Genomic DNA, 6,378 nt, shown 5'->3' on the forward strand with positions numbered 1-6,378 from the left:
AGAAAAGAAAAATGGAAAAAGAAAACCCAATATGGCCCTTGGTGAGGAATAGCCTCCTAATGCTGTTGGACCAAGAGAATTTTTTCTAGTACTTGACTGGTCAATTATTTTGATCCAATAATAATAGTAGTAGTAGTACTACTACTACTATTACTACTACTACTACTACTACTAATAATAATAATAATAATAACAATAATAGTATTAATAATAATAAATGCTGATTCCCTAGGGATTGATTAGTTGCTTGAGGAGAAACATTTGTTTCATATTTTTTATAATTTTAAAAATATGTGTATATATTTAGTTTTTGATGGACCTTTATTTTATTTATATGTGCTGTTGGGAATTGAACCCAGTACTTCACACATGCTAGGCAAACACTCTACCACTGAGCTACAGCCCCAGCACATATTTCTAATATAATTATACAAGCTTCCTGTTGCTGCTGTGATAAATTACCACAAATTTAATGACCTAACAAGTTCATTATCCTATGGTTCTGAAGCCCACAAGTCTGAATTGGGGCTCACTAAGCTAAAATCCAGGTGTGACCAGACATGGCTACCTAGCTTCTAGCTCTGCCTGCATTCCCTGTCAGGTCTCCTGATCTCCATCTTCACAGCCTGGGAAGGTAGGCGGAATCTTTCTCATGCTCTATCATTCAGATCACTGGACTCTGAGGCTCCTTCTGTCATTCATGGGAAGGCCAAAGGTTATAATGGGCCTTCTGATGACACATGATAATCCCCCATCTCAAGGTCAGCTGACTAGAGACCCAAACTACCTCTTGCCATTCATGTACAATGCATTTCACAGGTTCTGGGGATTAGTATGTGAATATCTTGGCGGGAGGCATTATTCTACATATACATAATAATAAATATATATGCAATTTCCCCCCTTTCAACATAAAAAGTACTAAACTCATGCACTCTTCTGATTTTTTTTTCTCCTGTGGTTCTGGGGTAGAACCCAGGGGCATTCTACCAATAGCTACATCTCCTTATTTTGAGACAGGGTCTCCCCGCTAAGTTGCTGAAGCCAGACTGGAACTTGAGATCCTCCTACATTTACCTCCTGAGAAGCTAGGATTGAAGTCATGTGCCACAGCACCAGCTACTATTATTGTACTTTTGGCTCAATATATCTGGTAGGTGGTTTCAAAGAACTACACTAGGATTGAATTTATTTATTTTTTCTTAACTTCTATTTCTTATGGTCCGTTCTCAAGAACAACAGTAAGGCCCTAAGCAATGCCCCAGGAAACCCATGGCCTGCTAAAACCAGCCCTAGATTTACATAATAATTGGATCTCATTATCATGTGTCGGGGCCCTCCCGAGTAATCTCTCCCATAGCCAGTTTAGTGGAAAGTGCTAGATAGGTGGCAGGCTTGCCAGAGCTAGGCCCCTGAGGCCAACACTTAACAGTGAACTTCAAACAGGGCTATTTTATGAGAGTGCCCTGCCTGGTAGGGAGGGAACAGCCAGCCTCTCTCTGTGTGGCCTTGAATTCCCAGAGGGCCTGTCTGCTCTCTTCTCACCTGTCTCTACTCTTAGAGATTGCAAGTTCAAACCCACCCTGTTTCCCCCAACAAAGAGCCACCAAAGGCTGGGCCCACAGAGCCACGTTGAAGGTCAAGGCAACTGTGGGACTCAAGAGGATTTTCACACAAAAGATAGGCATTTGAATATAAAACTTCCACAGAAGCTATATTTTTACCAGGTCAGAGCAGTTTGTACTAAAGCTATAGGGTAGTTTTTTTTTTGTTTGTTTGTTTTTGTTTTTGTTTTTTAATGAAGGGTTTGGAGAACTCAGGGCAAGAGTTGGCATATTTATTCTAGAAAGGGTCACGCAGCAACTATTTTAGGCTTTATGGGCTAAATAGCTCCGTTGTAACTACTCAACTCTGCCACTGTAGTGTGAGAGGAATCAGACAAAATATATACCAATCAATGTGGTTGTGTTCCAATAAAAATTTCTTGTGAAAACAGATTTGCAGCTGGCACAATGGCATATACTTGCAATCCCAACAGCTCAGAAGATTGAGGCAGAAGGATCATAAGTTCAAAGCCAATAAAATATAAAAAAGGTTTGGAGATGTGGCTCAATGGGTAAGTGCCCCTAGTACTTAAAAAAAAAAAAAAGAAGAAGAAAATAGATTTGTAGGGCTGAGGATGTAGCTCAGTGGTAGAGTGCTTACCTAGTATGCATGAGGCCCTGGTTTTGATCCCTAGCACTGAAAAAACAAATAAATAAGTAAATAAAAATAATTTGTGGATCCCTGGCTTAGGAGATGAAGGTTAAAAAAGAGGGCTGCTGAGGTAGAAAAAAATTCATTTTCAGAAATTTCTTCATTTAACAAATATTTATAGAGATCTACTATATTCCAGTTTGGAAGAGCTTTAAAATTACCCACATTTATAGCAGTACAATTTACAAAAGCCAGGTCATAGAATCAGTCTAGGTATCTGTCACCAGATGAATGGATAAAGAAAATGTGGTTCATGAATACAATGGAATTTTATCTAGCCATAAAGAAGAATGAAATATTATTTGCAGGAAAAAGGATTGAACTGGAGAGCATTGTCTTTGAATAAAATAAGCCAGACTCAGAAAGTCAAGGGTCGAATGTACTCTCTTATATGTAGAAGATAGAGAAAAATATTTTAAAAGGGACATTATGAAAATAGAAGGGAGAGGACTGGGGATATAGCTTAATGATAGCTCCCTTGCCTAGCACGCATGAGGCCCTGAGTTCAATCACAAGCACTACAAAAAAAAAAAAAAGAAGAATAAAAAAAAAAAATAGAAGGGAAACCGATACAGTCAGTGGGGGAAAGGGAATGAAAGTGATCAAATTATATTTTGTGCATATTCATTTCATGTATGAATATGTCACAATGAATCTATTTTGTATAATCATAATGCACCAATAACTAAATTAATAACAATATTGATGTGTCTTGTCATCACAATGACCCTAGAAGTCAAGTAGTATCATTTTCCTTGATCTGAATAAAGAAAAAATAGAGAGGGAGGTTAAGAAACAAACCCAAGTTCACACAGTGTTCTAAGTTAGAGCATCCATATTTGAAAGTGGGTAACTGGGGCTCTTAGCCATGGTGGGTGCTGTGATCTCTGGACTGAACGAATGTCCACTGTTTACCCTGAGGGCTGGTGGAGCTGTAAGTGGGTGGGTAGGAGGGTCCATGGAGTCCCAGAGATGATTAAGACCCAAACCTGCCCTGGGAGCTCCAGCCCCTCAGGGAAAGGCTAATTCAAATTAACAGTGGGTGTAACCTTGGGAAAACGGGAGATATTTATAAAATGATTCCATTTTTAGGAAGGTCAAGAATTAGCACCAGTGATCTATGGAGATAAAGGTCAGAAAGACAAACTTGGAGAGTACCAACTAGAGAGGCACAGGGAAACTTGTGGGACTGAAAAGGGTTGTTGCCTTTATCTAGACATCTGGTATGTCTAGGTGAAAAGCCACCAAGAAGACTCAAAAGAATTTAGAAGAAAGAGGAGCAAGCATTTGGTACTGGGAGGACACTGGTGGGTGTGGAACCAGTTTGGGAAGCAGCTGCTCAGCCTGCAGCACCCTGAGGCCTCATCTGGGAAGTGTTATACCTGCCCCAGGTGGGGCCCCAATCCCTCTCCTCAGAGTTCTGTGGAAGGAAATGGAGTCATAGACAACAGCATGCTAGCTATGGACCAGGGAACTTGTGCCTGAGCACCCACTTGTGGGGCAGCCCAATTTCCAGGAATGCCCACAAATCTCTTTAGGTTAGGCTGGGGTCCTTGACACAAATGGGTCACAGATATGGGTCCGCGACAATTATCCAGCTGACCCACAAAAAGGAGAAAGAAGGCCTCTGTGGCCACCAGCCAGGACTTGAGTCTACACAACATTCCCTGTGAGGGGGGCCCTGACCATAAACTCCTCTGTCAGGGTCTTCTTGGAATCCCCACACCCTGCAGCAGACTAGAGATGTGGAGGGTGATCAGCCTGTGCTTAAGGACTACATTTTAAATGATAGCTTTTTAAATGGACCCTGGGCACTCACTCCTCTGGAGGAAGGAAAGCCTTACACTCACAACTCTCAGTTCAGAGGCCCAAACGGCTCACAGCTCTCTGATTGGAAAGGCCGTCCTGCCTCATTGTGGCCTTTAGACCTAAAGGCTCCAACATATGCCACCTTAAGGCTCAGATTTCCTTCTTTCTTTCTTTTTCACAACTCTTCTTTCTTGCCAGGCACATGCCTATAATCCTAGGGACTTGGGAGCCTGAGGCAAAAAGATCTCAAGTTCAAAGCCAGACTCAGTAATTTAGCAAGGCCTTAAGCAACTTAGCGAGACCCTGTCTCAAAATAAAAAATAAAAAGTTCAGGGGTTGAATCCCTAATACCAAAAAATAAAATTAAAAAAAATTTATTTATTTTAAAATTTTAAATCTGTTTTAATTAGTTATACATGACAGTAGAATGCATTTATGCATTCTGATATCATACATAGATGGAATATAATTTCTCATTTTTCTGAGTGTACATGTTGTAGAATCATATTGGTCATATTGTAGAGTCACATATGTACATAAAGTAATAATGTCTGTTTCATTCTTCTATCTTTCCTATCCCCACTCCCCTCCCCTCCATTCACTTCCCTCTACCTAATCTAAGGTAATGCTATTCTTCCCTAGTGCCCCACCCCACCCCACCTTATTGTGAATTAGCATCTGCATATTGGAGAAAATATTCAGTCTTTGGTTTAGGGGGATTGGTTTGTTTCACTTAGCACAATATTCTCCAACTCCTTCCATTTACTGGCAAATGTCATAGTTTCATTTTTCTTTAAAGCTGAGTAATATTCCATTGACTATATATACTACATTTTCCTTATCCATTTATTGAAGGACACCTAGGCTGATTCCATAGTTTAGCTATTGTGAATTAAGCTGCTATAAACATTGATGTGGCTGCATTACTGCAAATGCTGATTTTAAGTCCTTTGGGTATAAACCAAGGAGTGGGATAGTTGGGTCAAATGGTGGTTCCATTCCAAGTTTTCTGAGGAATCCCCATACTGCTTTCCATAATGGTTGTACCAATTTGCAGTTCCACCAGCAATGTATGAGTATGTCCTCCCCCCTCCCACACACATCCTTACCATTATTTTTATGTTTTGTTTTTTGCAGTCCTGGGAATTGAACCCAGGGTCTTGCACATGCTAGGCTAGTGTTCTACTACTGAGCTACATCTCTTGCCTTGGAGGCTCAGATTTTTTTTTCTTTTCTTTTTCTCTCCTTCCTTCCTTCCTTCCTTCCTTCCTTCCCTCCTTCCTTCCTTCATACTGGGGATTGAATTCAGGGGTGCTTTACCACTGAGCTACACCCCCAGCCCCTTTTATTTTTATTTTGAGAAAGGATTTCACTAAGTTGCTAAAAATCATATTAAATTGTTGAGGCTGTCCTTGCACTTTTGATCACCCTGCCTCAGCCTCCCAAGTTGCTGGGATTACAGGCATGTGCCACTGTACCCACTTCAGATTTCTTTATTCCCTGCCCTCGACTTTGGTAAAACCCAAATAGAGAGAGAAGACAGAAGCTATCCTTAGCCCCTGTATTTGCCAACATCCACCTACCCATGCACCCAACCATCCATTTACTTACCCATAAACCTACCTATGTATCCATCCATCCATCCATCCACTCACCCATTCAAATACCTACTCAGGTACCCTTCCATCCACCCTATTACTCACTTGTCTACTCAACCACTCATCAGTCTACCAAAATCTATCCACAAACCCACCAGAACACCAGCTCCAGTTTCTGTTAAAACCTCTTCTTCAAGGAAGAAGATCTTTGGAGATGATTTTCTTCTGGAGGTCAACTCTATGCTGAGAATTTTTGAAGAAGGTAAGATTCCTGAGGCTTGTAATAGTCAAGAAGATGGGAAAGGGGGCCGAATGCTTAGCACTGGTCTGATCGTCCAGGTTTGAACCTGCCGTTTGCTGGCTTTGTGAATTTAGGCAATTTGCATAACTTCTCAATTCCTCACTCCTATGACTTGCAAAAACAGGTGAGAAAAATTACAAACATGGCCACATTTCCTCTTCCTTGTATCCATCCCCTTTGCCATGTGACTTTTCAACTCCCCCACCAAAAAGGTGAGGTCTATTTTCCAATGCAATGAATTTGGGCTGGCTCTGTGACTTGCTTTGGCCAGGAGAATGTGGTAAAGTGAAGTGCCAATTTTTGTTTCTTTAAATATGCAACACTTCCTGAATTTGCATTTTATCCTCTCACAGGGGCCGGTGCTAATCTCCGTATTGTTCTAATTTTACCATTAGGTGCTGCTGAAGTGAGCAC

At 41.0% G+C, this 6,378-nt stretch overlaps 1 non-coding gene across 1 annotated transcript; it reads right to left on the minus strand.

Moving 5' to 3' along the window:
• Positions 1–6,272: 6,272 nt before the first annotated feature.
• Positions 6,273–6,378, minus strand: LOC113191090 (U6 spliceosomal RNA). The gene has a single exon (XR_003301859.1). It is a non-coding gene; the product is annotated as a U6 spliceosomal RNA (small nuclear RNA).

Source organism: Urocitellus parryii, chromosome 6, assembly GCF_045843805.1.
Source record: "Urocitellus parryii isolate mUroPar1 chromosome 6, mUroPar1.hap1, whole genome shotgun sequence".
Taxonomy (NCBI): Eukaryota; Metazoa; Chordata; class Mammalia; order Rodentia; family Sciuridae; genus Urocitellus; species Urocitellus parryii.